Source organism: Canis aureus, chromosome 33, assembly GCF_053574225.1.
Source record: "Canis aureus isolate CA01 chromosome 33, VMU_Caureus_v.1.0, whole genome shotgun sequence".
NCBI lineage: Eukaryota > Metazoa > Chordata > Mammalia > Carnivora > Canidae > Canis > Canis aureus.
The window spans coordinates 6,489,003-6,507,396 of record NC_135643.1 but is presented as its reverse complement, the minus strand read 5'-3'; the positions used below and the strand labels follow the sequence as shown (position 1 = coordinate 6,507,396).

Below are 18,394 nucleotides of genomic sequence, written 5' to 3'. Positions count from 1 at the left end.
ATATGTGTGTGTTTTATGGATCATTGGGTTCAGCTGTGGTAATTCTACTGCTTTCTATCTGGGGTGCTTTTCCGTACAATTTCTTTGGCAAGGTCGGTGTTTTCAGACGTGGTCCTTGGTCCCTTCTATTCCAGTGGTCACAGAACACTGCTCTCCCCTGACACAGGGATGAAAATTGTTACCCTAGTCTGGTGAGCTATAGGGATTGATTAGTTAGGAACAGGGATTTGTAGGATATTCTTGAGGCTGGTTCACTAGACAGTCTTTCAGCATCTGCTTCCTTTGCTGTCCTTCACCATGCAGTAGGAATGCCAAGTTTTCCTGGATTACTTTGCGGTGGGCTTGGGCATGTGTCACTGTTCTGCCAGTAAGAAGTAAACAAGGCTGTTGAGAGTTTTGAGGGGAGCCTTTGCTTTGAGACAGACTGCTGCTGCTTTCTTCTCACGCTGTCCGCAGGGGTCCGTTAGCTGGAGCAGGAGATGCCGCCTTTGGACCACAAGGAAGACTGACAGAACCGACACCAGTGCCTGTGACTTGAGGCCAGCAGGCTGTCTGCTTTGAGGACTTATTGTGGTGTGGGGGAGAAACCTCAAACTCTTAGGTGTTGAAACTAATATTAGTTGGGTTCTCTGTCACTTGCCTCTAAATGCAAACCGTAATTAATTCAGCGTGTGTCTCAAGCTGGAACCATCAATTCCTTCTTAAGACTTTTTGTGGGAGCTAAAAGGGAAGGCAGCTTCTCCCCTCCAGCATTGCTCAGTTGGCAGGATGGGCGTCTGGGTGTTCAGGGGCCTCTTCAGCTACCCTGGAAAAAGGGTTTATCTGAAGAATGAAAGGAGTGACAGACACATCAGGAGAGGACAGGAGAGCCTGATGACATTCTTTGAGTTTCTAACTAAATCCAGTCATGTCTAAAGCTTGGAGTTCTGGGTGTAGAATAATGTTTCACCCTGTATGTTTCTATTCATTTTTAGTTATGTTTCTCTCACTTGTGACCAAGAATCTCCAAGGGACTCATTCTCCTACACTCCTATGTATGCCTCTATTCCACAGAGACATCCATGGTTAGTATTTTGATATAAATCCTCCAAGATACTTACCACACACACAATACTTATATACATACAGGTAGTTTTTTAAATTTTATTTTATTTTATTTTATTTTATTTTTTTAAGATTTTATTTATTTATTTATTTATTCATGAAAGACTGAGAGACAGAGAGAGAGAGAGTGCCAGAGACAAAGGCAGAGGGAGAAGCAGACTCCATGCACCGGGAGTCCGATGTGGGATTCGATCCCGGGTCTCCAGGATTGTGCCCTGGGCCAAAGGCAGGCGCTAAACCGCTGCACCACCCAGGGATCCCCAGGTAGTTTTTATTTAAACATAAATGGCATTATGTTTTATGTATTTTCATGTATGTTTTCTAAACACATTTTGGATATCTTTCCATGTTAGCATGTATAGATCTACTTCATTCTTTTTAACAGATGCATAATATTTCATGGAATGGTTTTATCAAAAAAACTTTTAATTGTATTTATCTTAATGGATATTTAGATTATTTTTATATTTCTCTGATTATAAACAGTACTGTACTAAACTTTCTTGCAAGAAATCCTTGTGTAGTCATACAAGTATTTTCTAGGATGGATTTCTTCAGTAAGTGAAATTAAGGGTGTTAAAGGATTTGTATGTTTTTAAATTTTAATAGATAGTGGTCAATTTATTTGCACAAAAATTATATTAATTTAAACTCCTTTGGGACACCTGGGTGGTTCAGTTGATTAAGCATCTGACTTGATTTCAGCTCAGGTCATGATCTCAGGATTGTGAGATCAAGCTCTGTGCTGGGCATAAAACCTGCTTAGGATTCTCTCTCCCTTTGCCAAATCAAAACCAAACTCCTACTTATCCCCAGAACAATAAATTAATTTAAAGATTTTTGTCAAGCTTGGGTTGTCTGAATGGCTCAGTTGTTTAAGTGTCCAACTCTTGGTTTTGGCTCACATCATGATCTCAGGGCTGTGAGATCGAGTCCCACCTTGGCTCCATGTGGAGCAACACAGGGATTTTCTCTCCCTCTCCCAGTGTCCCTACAGTCCACCCCTCAATTCTTGTAAACTGGTAGTTAAAAAATCATCACAGTTTTAAATTAGCATTTTCCTGACTATTAAAGTTGGGCTTATTTAAAAGATTTTATTTATTCATTTTATTTGAGAGAGAGGGAAGACGGGAGAGAGAGAAGGGGGAGGGACAGAGAGAGAGGAAGGGAATCTCCAGAAGACTCCTTGCTTGGGGGTGGGGGGAAAGACCTGCCTTGGGGCTCAATCTAATGACTCTAAGATCATGACCTGAGCGAAAACCAAGACTTGGACACTTAACTGACTGAGCCACTCAGATGCCCTAAATTGAGCTTATTTTAAAATATTAGTGACCATTTACAGTTATTTTGTGAATTGCTTTTTCATATTCTTTACACTTTTTCTCTCTGAGTTTGTCTTTTTTTTTTTCATTAATTTGTATGACCTCTTGTGCATTGAGGGATATGTTAATGTTTTAATGGCTATGAGCATTGCAAATAATTTCTTCTAGGTATTTTTTTGTGGGTTATCTTTTATTTTCATTTCAGACATTGGAAAAATTAGGCTTAAAATGTGTTTTCATAGTTTGATAGTAATTTTGAGCAATTTATTAGACCACCAGTGCAGATGCTCCACTTGTGTATTTTGTATCTATAAATATTAGTTGATTATTTAGTGTGCTGAAAAGTAGTTTTTAATTGGCATTACAATTTTAAATTGTTATTTAAGGGGATCCCTGGGTGACTCAGCGGTTTGGCATCTGCCTTCCGCCTGGGGTGTGATCCTGGAGTCCCGGGATCGAGTCCCACATCAGGCTCCCTGTGTGGAGCCTACTTCTCCCTCTGCCTGTGTCTCTGCCTCTCTCTCTTTCTGTGTCTCTCATGAATAAATAAATAAAATCTTTAAAAAGTTATTTAAATAATATACATAAACATAAAATTTACCATTTTAACAATTTTTAGGTATACAATTCAGTGGCATTAAAGTACATTAAAGTACATTTACTGTTGTGCAAATATCACCACCATCCATCTCTAGAGCTCTTCTTTCATTATCCCAAAGTAAAACTCTCTGCCCAAACAATAGCTCCCCATGTCCCTCTCCAACCCCATTTTACTTTCTGTCTCTATGATTTTGACTACGTTAGATACCCTATATACGTGGACTCATGCGATATTTGTCCTTCTGTGGCTGGCTTATTTCATTTAGCTTAGTGTCTTTAAATTTCATTTGTGTTTTTGCATATATCATGATTTCCTTCCTTTTCAATGCTGAATAACATTTCATTTTCTCACCACAAAAAGAAAAAGGTAACCATGTGAGGTCAGGTATGTGCTAATTGAGTGCATTAAATCACTTCACAATGTATGTGTATATTAAGTCACATGTTGTATACTTTAAATATATGCAATTTTGCTTGTCAATTATGTGTCAATAAATCCAGAAAAAAGAAAGCACTGTTTAAAGATACGTGCATAAAAATATTTCATTGTATGGAAGTCCTGTATTTTGTTTATCCCTCATCTATTGACGGACACTTGAATTGCTTCCAACTTTTGGACTCTGTAAATAATGCTGGTATGGACATTGGTACACACATATCTGTTTGAGTCTCTACCTTCACTTTTTGGGTTTATACTTAGAAGTGGCATTTCTGGATCATATGGTAATTCTATGTCTAATTTTTTGAGGAATTGCCATACTATCATCTTCTTCTTCTTCTTCTTCTTCTTCCTTCTTCCTTCTTTCTTCCTTCTTCCTTCTTCTTTCTTTCTTTTTTTTTTTTTTACCATACTATCTTCTACAGTGGCTGCACCTTTTTCCATTCTCACCAGTAATGCACAAGAGTCCCAATTTCCCCATATCTTTACCAACATTTGCTGTTTTCTGGTTGTTTTTTTTAAAAAAATTTTTATAATAGTCATCCTCATGGGTGTGAAGTGATATCTCATAGTGCTTTTAAATCAATATTTCCACATATAAGGTAGGGTGATCATTTGTGACATAAATTATAAGTGATTTTTTTTTAAATTCAAAACTGATGTTCATGAATGATTTTCTTTAAAAAAACTAGAGTAGGTTTTTTTTAAAATATCCTTTTTTTAAAATTTTTATTTATTTATGATAGTCACACACAGAGAGAGAGGCAGAGACACAGGCAGAGGGAGAAGCAGGCTCCATGCACCGGGAGCCTGACGTGGGATTTGATCCCGGATCTCCAGGATTGCGCCCTGGGCCAAAGGCAGGCGCCAAACCGCTGCGCCACCCAGGGATCCCTAGAGTAGGTTTTTAAAAAAAGATTTTATTTATTTATTTATTTATTTATTTATTTATTTATTTATTTATGAGAGAGCAAGCAAGAGAGCAGGAGCAGGGAGGAAGGACTGAGGGAGTGGGAGAAGCAGACTCCTTGCTGAGCAGGGAGCCCAATGCAGGGCTTTATCCTAGGACCCTGGGATCATGATCTGAGCCAAAGGCAGACGCTTAACCGACTGAGTCACCCAGGTGCCCCAAAACTAGAGTGAATTTAACATAATTTCTTTAATAACATCTGGTTCATTTATTTGCATTCTAGTATGCTTCCCTGAGTGGGAGAGTAAAGGCTAGAAGTATGTTTTGTGCATCAAGAATTAAGTATAACCAAAAAAAAAAAAAAAGAATTAAGTATAACCTGCACAATGAGTAATCTGAGCATGTCCATCTCACATGTATGAGACTATGCCAGATGTTAGTGAAGTAAATGAATAAAACAAAATCTCTCATAGTCTATTATAGGTTTACAGATGGGAAAATTATTTTGTTATTAATTATATTAATGGAATTTGATGCAATAAAATGGCCAACTATTTCCAAGATATAGCAAGACTTTTATATTGGACATAAGTCTTTATACTTCTCTCATAGTCCTTGAATCACCTCTTTCTCCTGGAGGAGCCACCTTTCTCCTGACACTGCCACCTTTGCTGGTTCCTTGGCATCCTGGAGTCTGAGGTTAGGCCTTGGATCTCTACACATCCCAAATGCTGAGCCCCACCTGCATGAAATTAGCCTTCTTCCTCTGTGCTTGGATACTCAAAACATTGGATTTGGCCTCCTGAGTGGGTTCTGGGGGGCTGGATGGAGGGCCCGGAGGGAACTTGATCGAAAGGGCACTGGAGATTGTGGGGACCTGGGCAAATAACACCTTCTCCTTTCTTTCTTCCTTGGACTGTTCCGGGGTCACTACTGCTTGCAGTCAATTCCAGAGAAGCCACGTGTGCCAAGTGAACAGTCTGGCTGCCTGGCCCGTGGTCTCTGAGATTGATGTAAGGCCGTCAGTGGTCAGGAGGTGGCACTGTGTCGCATTGCTTTGCTGCTTTCCTCATCTCTCCCCTTTCCTCTTACCTAAACTGTCTTGGACTTGAACTTCCAAATCGAGTATTAGCACTTTAATTCCCACCATAAGTTCTGCTTCCTGGAGGAATTGGGCCGAGGCATCACTCAATGGATATTTTGTGCTGAACTTTCCTGAACTCACAGACCTTATAATCCTGGATGGTTCTAAAACTCAGCGAATTCTGATATTTTCAAAAATGCTTTCTCTCAAAGCAGTTCAAACTACGGTTCTATTTCTCCTTGGCTTTAAGCCATGGATATTGAAGTTTAGGGAAAAATTATTATTAGAAATATAAGAGAAGTTCCATTACCATATATGATTATCTTCTACTGATCATACATATAATACATGTTCATTGCAGATATATCAGAAGATAAAGGGAAAAGATAGTAATCGTAACACAGAGGCTATAGTTGGTTGATATCTTCCCTGCCTGTTTTCTACATATACATACGTATATGTATGTATGTATGCATCTATATGCATATATATATATATACATATATAACTTTTTGCAGAAACGAGACAGTTTGAACAGTCCATTCCATTTTTTTAAAGATTTTATTCATTTATTCATGAGAGACGGGGAGAGAGAGAGAGAGAGAGGCAGAGACACAGGCAGAGGGAGAAGCAGGCTCCCCGCAAAGGAGCCCGACATGGGACTCGATCCCGGGTCTCCAGGATCAGGCCCTGGGCTGAAGGCAGTGCTAAACCGCTGAGCCACCTGGGCTGCCGAGTCCATTCTATTTTGTAACCAGCATTTTGTACTCAATCTGTTATGAACATGTTTCTGTGCTATTAGTTCTACAACATTGTTCTTTTTTGCCTGGCTGCATGACAGTCCATTAGTGCTATAGTATGCTTTAATATTAAGTAGATTCTTGTGAGAATCACATATAAAAGAATCTTTTAAAAAGTTTTTAGTGAACTCTAAACCACAATACTGATGTAAATTGTAATAATTATTATTTGCTGAACTAGAAAGTGGAAGAACTTCCTTGTTTGTGGTTATGTTTCTCTGACTAATCTCTCACTTTAGCTTTTGTCTTTTCTGAGCCGTCTGTTCTGGAGATGTTAAAATAATAGTAACTGAAGTCAGTGAGACTTTCTGTGCTTCAGGGCAAGGGATTTGAATTCTTTTGCCCTGAAGAAAACTCATGAAAGATATTCTGTGAGTTTTTAAGACATTCTTTCTCTTTGGAGGGCTGGTGAAGCAGATTAAACAATGAGCTTACTTTGTATGACTTCTTTATGCATGCTCAACTTTTTACATTCCTAATAAGAAATGCATGACCACTACATACTATTAATGGGCAGATGTGCAGTGTAATCTCAGCCATGTCAACCCTTTTTTGACACCGCCTAATGACTTCTACTGTGTAAAGAATAATGGCACCTGGAGGGGTTGTAATAATGAGCAATTTCTTTATCAATAATACATAGAACTAGTCAGTGCCAAGGTCCAAATTGTTAGGTAAATTGGGCACAAGTCTCTGGTGGTCACTGGTGTTTCTCCATGATTATCAGAGAGTAGTTTCACTGACTAGATGAATGGAAAGCTGTATGGGTAATTTATGAGTGTCTCCTAAGGGATATCCTCTGCTTGGAGTGGATGTCATCCTTTGCCTGATAGTGGTGTCTGGGTTTGGATTGGAATTGGTAGTTGTTGGGCCTTGCATGTTGAAATAATCTGTAGTTAAGAAGTTGTTGAACATTTACATCTTTACATTACTCAGAGAGAAGCTAAGGCACATACACAGGCCAAATAATACAAGGCACTTCCCTTTGGCAGCTGAAGACAAGGTTCATTTTATTCAAATCTTTGGCTGTGGTGTTTGTGATATTCAGGGCATTTTCTAACCTTGAAGATCCTTTGGGGTTTTTATCTGAGTCAGAAAAATTTCAGTAAAAGGAAAAAAAGCATTTTCTTCAAGTGTAAAAACTTCTGAATTGGGCCCAGAAAAATGTGGTTTGGTCTCTAGCAGGGTATTCTTTTTTCCAGGCAGGTTTAATTAATATTTTATTTATAATGTTTGCCAGAGAAATAAATCCAAGGCTGTTGCTTCAGAAATCTGTCTAAGGAATCAAAGAGAGGGGATCCTTCCTGCTTTTGGGAAAGGCACTATTCATTGCTTTGGCTGAGGAGACTTAGGAACACCTTTGGGGTGCTTTGGGCCTACTTTACTTTCTAGGCTGCTCACGAAATGGTCTCATCCCTGCTCATCTTTATTTCCCTCCTCACTTTAATTAGATTGGAGAAATATATGTTTAACTGCAATTAAATGTCTAGAAGTTTACTGTATGAAAAAACATTTATAATAGTCCTCTAAGCGGGCACCTGGGTAGCTTAGTGGTTGAGCATCTGTCTTTGGCCCAGGGCATGATCCCAGAGTCCTGGTATCGAGTCCCAATGTCTGGCTTCCTGCATGGAGCCTGCTTCTCCTTCTGCCTATGTCTCTGCTTCTGTGTGTGTGTGTGTTTCTCATCAATCAATAAGTAAAATCTTAAAAAATATAGTCCTCTAAGCAACTTATAATGTGGTGATAAAGCATGGGAATTGTGAAACTGACACAAATTAAGTATTTTTAATATTACTGTTTAGAGTTTTGGATTCTTATTGTTTGTCAAAATACAAATCCACCTCCTGTGGTGCTTATCATAATGTTTGTTTTTCTGATTTAACAATTAAACACTTTTGCATTTGCCTTATTGGAAGTTTTTTTTTTTTTTTTTGAAGAAATGTAGAAGTTCTTTATTGTTGGTTAAGATGTTGAACTCGACTCTAGATCTACTTCCCAGAAAATAGATTCTACCTATGATTTGTATTTATTCTTCTGTGACATTTGACATAGTTCTCATTAGCAAAGCTGACCTTTGTTTGATTCCAGTGGCTCTAAATGATTTCTTTATACTCCTTTTTTTTTTTTTTTTTAAAGATTTTATTTATTTATTCAGGACAGACACAGAATGAGAGAGGCAGAGACACAGGCAGAGGGAGAAGCAGGCTCCACACCGGGAGCCCGATGTGGGACTCGATCCCAGGTCTCCAGGATCACACCCTGGGCCAAAGGCAGGCAGTAAACCACTGAGCCACCCAGGGATCCCCTTTTTTGGGTTTTGATGAATGTCATGTCCTTGCTGTGTGATGTCACTCAGCCATCAGCATGTGACACGGGGAAGACATTCCTAGGAGGGAATTTATTTTTATTTTTTAAAATTTATTTTATTTTTTATTTAAATTCAATTTGCCAACATATAGTATAATATCCAGTGCTCATCCCATCAAGTTCTAGGAGGGGATTTAAAGGGAAGAAGGTCCATACAGACACAGTATCAACTCTGCCGTCATTGCCCCTCCTCTTTCATCCAACAAACCTCTCCTATTATTTCCAGAGACCTCACTATCCTTCTGTCACCGCCTTGGCTTTCACATATTTGTTTCCTGATTACCCTTTTGTGCTCTGATGATGGACAGGTAAGTAACCCCATTAAGAATCTAGTGTTTGTAGGAGACCAAAGGAAAGGCATTATTTCTTTCTCGCTCTTCAGCAGTGTGAATATTCTGCCCCTATTTTGTTATTGATTAAGGAGATGTGATGGCCCAGGATGTCCTGTTCTTCAGAGCTGCACTCTTCAGTGACCTAACTGTGTTCAATTGTGGTTATTACCATACCAGGCACATAGTTGCTCAAAAAGATTTCTTAAATTGTTAAAAATGACATTCAGTGTTTGTGGAGTCCTTACTTTAAGGTGGGCACTATTTTGAGTGCTTTCTATGAATTAATGCATATTTAACAAATATGAAATATGATGACATGAAAGAACATTCTTTTATTTGTTATCTTTAGAACATTCTAATAGAAGAAAATGCTTTTGAACTTGATAGACATTAATCTGGTCGTGTTTTTTGTCTTTGAACTCCTTAAGGTTTATTTGAAATGTATTTAGGGGACACCTGGGTGGCTCAGCAGTTGAGCATCTGCCTTCAGCTCAGGGCTCAATCCTGGAGTCCTGGGATCCAGTCCCACATCGGGCTCCCTATGGGGAGCCTGTTCTCCCTCTGCCTGTGTCTCTGCCTCTCTCTCTGTCTCTCATGAATAAGTAAAATCTTTAAAAAAAAAAAAAAGAAATGGTATTTAGAAAATTACCTGTGATAGTTATTAAAAAAATTTAATACTACATTTATTTAACCAAATATCTCTGAAATACTATTATTTTAACATTTAATCAACATAAGGTTATTAATGATATGTTTCACATTTTTATGTGAAATTTTTTAATCTGGTAGATATTTAATTGAAATTTCTGGACATGTTCAAATTCACTTTGGAGGTTACTAAGAAATATTTACTGAAGGCAGCTACTCAGTTCTGTAAACTTTTCACTCTTTATTTCTTTGCTTTTGAAGTAGGTGTTTAAATAATCTCAGGGATCTGAGGAAACAGTAAAGAAATTTCTATCTCTCTTTTCTCATATTTGTTTGTTTGTTTTTAGGGAGGGGAGGAGCAGAGGGAGAGGCAGAGAGAGAATCTTAAGTTCTGGGTGCAGAGCCCGAAGTGGGGCTTGATGTCATGACCTTGAGATCATGCATGACCTGAGCCGAAATCAAGAGTCACACCCTTAACTGACTGAGCCACCCAGGCACCCCTCTCTTTTCTTTTTTTTTTTTTTTTTTTTTTTTACCCCTCTCTTTCTCATATTTAATAGAGTGGTTGGATATTTGGAAGTTTGGAAGTCATTATTGTAAACCAAAATTATTAAATCTTAATAGTATTTTCTTATATGTATTTGAAAAATGGATATTATAGTTTCATGCCACAGAAACTTGTGTACTAATAAACTCTTAATGGATTGTTTTGTGATGCATTATGCTCTTTTCCCTGAGAACTCTTTTGCAGGGAGAAAATGTCTATCCTGAATGTTATAAAAATAAGTCAGGTGTATTAATAAACAGCATGGCAGTGCCATTTATATCTTTGTCATAGTATAAGACCTTTAACTTAGGATCTCAGTAAGTGTTTGTTGAATAAAGATAATTTGGAAAACAGGCAAAAAATCATCCCGTATTCTCATCAGTGGGTAAACATATCCACTATTAGCATTTATGGGTATTTCATTCCAGAGTTTTCCCCCCTCAAGGATAATGAGCATGCCCATGTTGTTACTATGATCTTTGTAACCATCAGTTTAAGTATGTTTTTTCAAAATGGAAATATCTTTATATCCTTTTTCTCATTATGATATGAAAGAAATAACAAATTCAAACCTTAAGAAATGCATTAAGTGCAAAATAAAAATTCTTTATAGTTTTACTTCCCATAGATAACATGTTTAATAGTTTTTTTATTTGTCACTTGAAGCACCTACTCATTATTCCATTTAGTAGGTATAAATTACTTAAGTTTTTAGTTTTCTTAGGTTTTTCATTATTATTAGATATTTAAGGTTTTTCTTCCAATTTTAGCTATTATAAGTAATACTCCAGTGAATATCTTCACACACAAGCTTTTCCCATATTTATTTCTTTGAGATAAATTTTTCAAAATGGAATTATTGTGAATGAAGTTAAGGCCTATAAAAAATATTTTCAAATTGCTTTCAAAATGGTTGTGCCAATTTACATTTTCAACAAGGTTGAAATCTGGTATATAAAATATAAAAATACTAGGTTCACAACACTAGCGCAAGAGTAGAATGTTATTATTTGACAAAGTACTTGCTAATATCATGAAAAAAATAGCACTTCCCTGTGGTTTTATTTTGCATTTCTTAAATTTCTATTGGGATGTTTCCCCATGTGTGTTTACTAGTTGTATTTTCTTTTGTGGTTTATCTATTTATATTATTAGGTATCAGAATTGTGAGTTTCTCCTTATTGTATGTATAAACCATATAAATTTTAATGGGAAGGATCATTTATGTACTATATAACCTAATTTTTTCTCAGTGTATGCCTTTTAATTTTTTTTATTATTTTTTATTTTTTATTTTTTTAAAATATTTTATTTATTTATGACAGATACAGAGAGAGAGAGAGAGGCAGAGACACAGGCAGAGGGAGAAGCAGGCTCCATGCACCGGGAGCCCGATGTGGGATTCGATCCTGGGTCTCCAGGATCATGCCCTGGGGCAAAGGCAGGCGCCAAACCGCTGCGCCACCCAGGGATCCCTATGCCTTTTAATTTTGATTTTTTTTTATTAACTTGGAGAAATTTCCCAAATTTTGAATAATAAAGGTATCAATCTTTTTTTCTTCTATTGCTTTTGAGCTTAGGAATTCTTTCTCCCTCCAGATGTTTTATAGTGTTTCTCCACTATAAGTTTTAACTACTTAACTTTTTTTAAAAAAATTTATTTATTCATGAGAGACACACACACAGAGCGAGAGAGAGAGAGAGAGAGAGAGAGAGAGAGAGGTAGAGACACAGGCAGAGGGAGAAGCAGGCTCCATGCAGGGAGCCTAATGTGGGACTCAATCCCGGGACTCCAGGATCACATGGTGAGCCAAAGGCAGATGCTTAACTGCTGAGCCACCCAGGTGTCCCTTAACTACTTAACTTTATGACCCACCTGGATGTTATTTAGTTATGACAAGAAAGGAGTTCTCTACTTGTTTTTTAAAATTTTTTATTAAAAATTTTTTTTGAAAAATTTATTTATTCATTTTATTTGAGAGAAGAGCATGAGCGAGCTGGGAATGTATGTGTGTGTGTAGAGGGGCAGATGGTGGAGCCCAACATGGGGCTCATTCCCACAACCCTAAGATCATGACCTGAGTTGAAACCAAGAGTTGGACACTCATCTAGCAAAGCCACCCAGCAGCCTCTGTGCTTAATTTTAATATTGTGCCTGAAGAATTTCTTTGTTAATCATGAAGCTGGTTGTTGGTTTGATATAAAAAATAGCTTCTATTTACTTGGTGCTTATCATGTACCAGGTGCTGTGCTATGTATACATGAGGTCAATAGTGGTGTTAGTTGACCCTGAGTCTGTTAAAGTTTCCCCTCTTTTCTGCCTTATTTTTAGGCTATTAACAAAATCAGGAATGGAAGTTAATTTCATCAAATGCCTTTTTGCCATCTGGTGGTTTTTATTTGTTGATGTAATGATGTCATAAATCTATGTTTGAACCTTTGTATAAATTGGTATTCTTTCTTATTCAAAGAAAGAATTTGGATAACTTCTAATTATTCATATATCAGGGTAAAAAATTGATGACAATTTGGGGCAGATGATTAAATGGAGCATTATCTTATGGATTTTTTGTTGAGCTTTTTGTTATAGTATATTCTATTAATAAATTTCTCATGATTGAGGCATTCTTACTTTCCCTGTTTAATTCTATTTGGTTGCCTTAGAAGATATTTTGTTGAATTCTAGTCTCCTACTCCTATTTGAAAAATTTCGAAAGTCTCCTTTCTTTCCCCCTCCCTTCTTTTCCTCTTTTCCTTTAAAAAATGTTGTGCTATTTCTGTAAGGCTTTGGCGTTATAGCTATATTTGCTTTTCTAGAGTTAATTAGGTTGTCTTCTATTTCTTTATGTTTTGGAACTGGATCTATTTATTTAATATGACAGTCTAAAAATTTGAAAGACTTCACTTATAAAACAGCATAAGCTAGGAACATAAGCATTCTGGTAAATAAGACAAGAAAAAGTGTGAGAAGATAGTATACATAGTTTTTATTCATTGAAAATGTCTGCCTTTCTTTATAAGTTAATTTTCCTTCTTAAATAAGAATAATAACAAGGACCTTTGTATATTTGAGATTAATGTAATATTTTAAACTGGAATTTCCCTGCTGCCATAATTACATTTGCTGCTCCATCGGTTCAGATCTGATAGTCTGTTGACATTAGTGGTTCCTGAAAAGCTTCTTGATGGTTTATTATTTATTCTTGTTCTGCACAGGCAACAGATCCACTAATTTTCTTCTTTGTTGGCATCTTGTTTAGAGCATTTTATTGGAATGACTCTTGGGGCTCCCCAGAAGGTGGAATGTCCTTTTCTTTTGGGAGAAAGCATGGTGCAAATTCTGAGAGTAAAGGCTACTTTGGAGATAGATGGATTTGGCTTTCCCAGCCCAGCACACCATTTAGTAACTGTTGACTTTCCTAAGTCTCATTTTCTTCATCTGTAAAGTAGGAACAGAAATAAGCCTTAAGACATTGGTTTTACTAGAAAATACTTTTTAAATGCTGAGCATATATTCTGACACAGTAAATAGTCAATGGTAGCTCTTCTTTTTTTTTTTTTTTTTTTTTTTTTTGGTAGCTCTTCTTATTTGATGCTTTATGTTCATTGCCTCTTTACACGGACAGTGTCAAATGTGTTCAGAGATGTAAAAAATGCTAGCTTTTTAACTTAAAAAGTAACTTAAAAATAAAAATTAATTTTATTGAAGTATAATTTACATAAGGTATAATGCTTCCATGAGTTTTGACAAGTATATACACAATCAAAATATAGAACATTTCCATCTGTCTGAATGGTCCCCATGAGCTCCTTCCAAATCAGTCCCATCTGCCCACTTTGGTTCTAGGCAACTACTGATCTGCTTTTTTTTAAAAAAGATTTTATTTATTTATTCACGAGAGACACAGGGAGAGACAGAGACATAGGTAGAGGGAGAAGCAGGCTCCACACAGGAAGCCCGATGTGGGACTCGATCCTGGGACCCCAGGATCACACCCTGGGCCAAAGGCAGACACTCAACCACTTAAGCCACTCAAGTGTCCCAAGTTCAGCTTTTTATCATAGATTAAATTTGTCTTCAATAGAGTTTCATGAGAATGACTTACACAGTAAGCACTCTTTTACATTAGTTTTGTTTTTCCACCATAGTGTTTTAGAGACTCACCTATGTTTTGCATGGAACAGTTTTTGTTTTTTTTAAGTTGCATTTGGGTTGTTTTTGGCTATTATGGGTAAAGCTGCTCTAAACATCCATCTAACAATTTTAAAAAATGATTGTGTACACATGTTTCCTTTTGAAGAGATATTTGGGAGGGGAATTCCAGAGTTACATGGTCAGTGTATGTTAAACTTTCTAAGAAATTATCAGTTTATCAAAGTGGCTATACATTGTTTTACATTTCCACCAGCAATGTCTGAGATTTCCAGTTGTTCCACATCCTCACTTACAGGTAATATCATCAGTTTTTAAAATTTTAGCCATTTGAGTAAGGAAGTAGTGGTATCTTATTGTGTTAATTTGCATTTCCTTTGTGACTAAAGATGTGGAGCATCTTTACATATGGTTTTTGCATTCCATGCATCTCCTTTTATGAAATTTCTGTTAAAATATTCTGCCTGGGGGATCCCTGGATGGCTCAGTGGTTAAGCGCCTGCCTTTGGCCCAGGGCGTGATCCTGAAATCGCAGGATCGAGTCCCACATCAGGCTCCCTGCATGGAGCCTGCTTTTCCCTCTGCCTGTGTCTCTGCCTTTCTCTCTCTGTGTCTCTGATGAATAAATGAATTTAAAAACGTTAAAAAAATATTCTGCCCATTTTAGCTGGCTTATTTATCTTCTTTTTATTGAGTTATAAGAGTTCTTACATATTCTGGAGATAAGTCCTTTATGTCAGATACATGCATTTTGAATATTTTCTTCTAGAATTTTTATAGTTTTTCTTTGTGTGTGTTTAGGTTTATGATCCATTTCAAATTAAGATCAAGGTTCACTTTTTCCTATGTGGATATTCAAGCACCATTTGTTATTATTGAACATAGGTTGACTGTATGGATGGTTTTTTTTTTTTTTTTAGAAATGGATCAGTTGTTTAATTAGGTTCTTTGTAAGAAATTTAGAACATCAGTTTGTGAGGGAAAACTCCATTTGTGGGAGAAAACACAGCGGAGGTAACCCTGAAGCTGAGGAACAACTTTGATTTTTGGCAGAATTTTCGAATCCACAGCTTTCTGATCAACCTTGTGCTGCTCTGTAATCTTGTATTTCTCCTTTTTTTGTGTCAAAGATCTCCCCTTCCTGGTGTCTGGGTTTAAGCAGCTGCTTCTTCTTGAAATAAGCGTCAGTGAGATGTTTGGGGATTTTCACACTGCTGATATTCAATTTTGGTGGAAGTGGCAATGACAAATTTCTGGTGTGTTCTACGCAAAGGAACTCGGTTGAGGGCCAGAGGTCCAGTCACAAGTAGCAAGCTGCTGTTCAGTTGCTTCAGGAAAACTGCCCTCTTGCCTCTGTGGTGCCCAGTGAGGATGATCAAAATGGTCCCAGGAGTGATGCTGATGCTAGCTTGCAGCTTTCTCACATGCTGACTGAAAGGATTTTTGCCATGGCTCAACAGCTTTCGAGGCACAGCTTTCGAGGGTAAATACCTAGGCATTTTGCAAAGTTTAACCACTCAGGTACCACCATTCTTGTCACCACCAACTGTTTTGTTTTTTTTTTAAACCAACTGGTTTTGTAACAGTAGCAAGAACCTTCTCTTTCTTTTCCTTTTCAACCCTGGATTTAGCTGCCAAATACTTACTTTCCCTTGTACATGGCCTTTCCGGAACACATAGCTGATCAGGAATATCTGCCAATTCCTCTGACTAGGACGGGGTTTTGGCTGCAGTGGGGCTTCCCCTTCTTTGGTTTTAGCCTTGGGGCTGCCCTTCTTTGCCTTGCCACCAGCATTAGTCTCCTTGGCTTCTTCAGGTTTCTTCTCCTTAGTATCTGGCTTCTTGGCTTTTTCACCCGCCATCTTGCAAGATGGAAAAGAAGGGATGGCTATTTTTTAATACTCTATTCTGTTCCACTGATCTGTATGTCTATTTTTGTGCCAGTACCACTCTGTTTTGATGCTATAACATTATATTAAGTCTATTTTTAAAAATTTTTAAAATATTAAGTCTATTTTTAAAGATTTATTTATTTATTCATGAGAGAGAGAGAGAGAGAGAGGCAGAGACATAGGCAGAGGGAGAAGCAGGCTCCATGCAGGGAGCCCGATGTGGGACTTGATTCTGGATCCTGGATCCTGGATCCTGGGATCACGCCCTGAGCCAAAGGCAGACGCTCAACTGCTAGTAAGTCTTTAAATCAGGTAAGTGTGGACGCTTTATTCTTCTTTTTCAAAAATTTTTTGGCTATTCTGAATTCTTTACATTTCTATATACATTTTAGACCCAGCCTGTCAGTTTATATGGTGAAGTCTGCTGAGATTTTCAGTGACATTATGAAGAACCTACAGACCAGTTTAGTGAGAATTGACATCTTATCAATATTGAGTCTTCTGACCATGAATGGAGATGATATGTTTCCATTTATTTAGGTATTTATTTCGTCTCAGCAATGTTTTATTGTTTTCAGCGTAAGGCCTTGCAAACATTTTAAAATAATTGTCCATCAGTATTTAATATTTTGATTCTGTTATTAATGATATTGCTTTTTTTTTTAAGATTTTATTTATTCATTCATTCATAAAAGACACAGAGAGAGAGGCAGAGACACAGGCAGAGGGAGAAGCAGGCTCCATGAAGGGAGCCCGATATGGGACCTGATCCCGGGTCTCCAGGATCAAGCCCTGGGCAGAAGGTGGCGCTAAACCGCTGAGCCACCCGGGATCCCCAGTGATATTGCTTTTTAACTCTAATTTCTAATTGCCTATTTGTAGAATATAAAAATAGAATTGATTTTTCAGTATTGCCATTGTATCTTGCTCCTACCTAAATTCACTTATTATTTCTAATAGCTTTTATCTAAATTCCTCAGGTTTTTCTAGGCATATGAGCATATTATGTCTACTAATAGTAGCAGTTTTATTTCTTTTTTTTCCAATCTGCATGCTTTTTTTTTTTTTTTTTTAACTTATTGCTTTGGCTAGAACTTTTATTTTTTTTTTATTTTTTATTTTTTTTTAAATTTTTTTTATTTATTTATGATAGTCACAGAGAGAGAGAGAGAAGCAGAGGGAGAAGCAGGCTCCATGCACCGGGAGCCCGACGTGGGATTCGATCCCGGGTCTCCAGGATCGCGCCCTGGGCCAAAGGCAGGCGCCAAACCGCTGCGCCACCCAGGGATCCCTGGCTAGAACTTTTAGCAAAATGTTTAATAAGTGGTGAGAAAAGGAATGTTTGTTTCTTTTTTTTTTTCTTTTTAAATATTTTACTTATTTATTTGTTTGAGAGAGAGAGAGAGAGTGAGTGGGAGGGAGAGGGAGAGAGAGCCTGAAGCAGACTCTGTGTTCAATGCAGAGTCTGATATAGGGCTCAATGCCATGACCCTGAGATCATGACCTGAGCTGAAACCAGGAGTTGAATGCTTAACTGACTGAGCCACCCAGGTACCCCAGGAACTCTTGCTTCTGATTTTAGAGGGAGAGTATTCAATCTTTAACAAGTAAGTGTGTTAACTGTAGGTTTTCTTGTATCAGCTGAAGAAGTTCCATTCTATTCCTAGCTTGCTGAGTGTTTGACATAAATGGATTTTGACTTTTGTTGAAAAATGAGATGGTCATATTGTGTTCACTTATTTTTTTTGCTAATATAGTGAATTACATTGATTGGTTTTCTTTTCTTTTTTTTCATTGATTGGTTTTCTAATGTTGAACCTTTCATTTCTGAGACAAGCAAAAAAAAATTTCTTGGATGCTATTTGATCATGGTGTTTTACTCTTTTTACCTGTTGTTGGATTTAATTCTGCTGAAATACCAATTATTTCATAAAGGTGGTTGCAGATCACATAGGATTTCATGTAGCATTAGTTATGTTAAAAGAGGTAGTGAGATGCTAGGTTGTAGAGCAAATGTTTCTCTAAAATAAGACTGTAGCCACTAGATATAGTAGATGGTGTGTTTTATTGCCATAGTGTTAATTGGCACTAAACCAAACTTTTCTGTAAAACAGAAAAGTCTTAGAAATATAGAAAAATTCATGTTGAATAAAGTTTTATAAGAATTTTTCTTCCTTATATTTTTGTTGAAGTTAT

The 18,394-nt window shown here is 37.2% G+C and overlaps 1 pseudogene; it reads right to left on the bottom strand.

Moving 5' to 3' along the window:
• Window positions 1-15,265: 15,265 nt before the first annotated feature.
• LOC144304135 (large ribosomal subunit protein eL6 pseudogene) lies at window positions 15,266-16,169 on the bottom strand (annotated as a pseudogene).
• Between the last annotated feature and the right edge of the window lie 2,225 nt (window positions 16,170-18,394).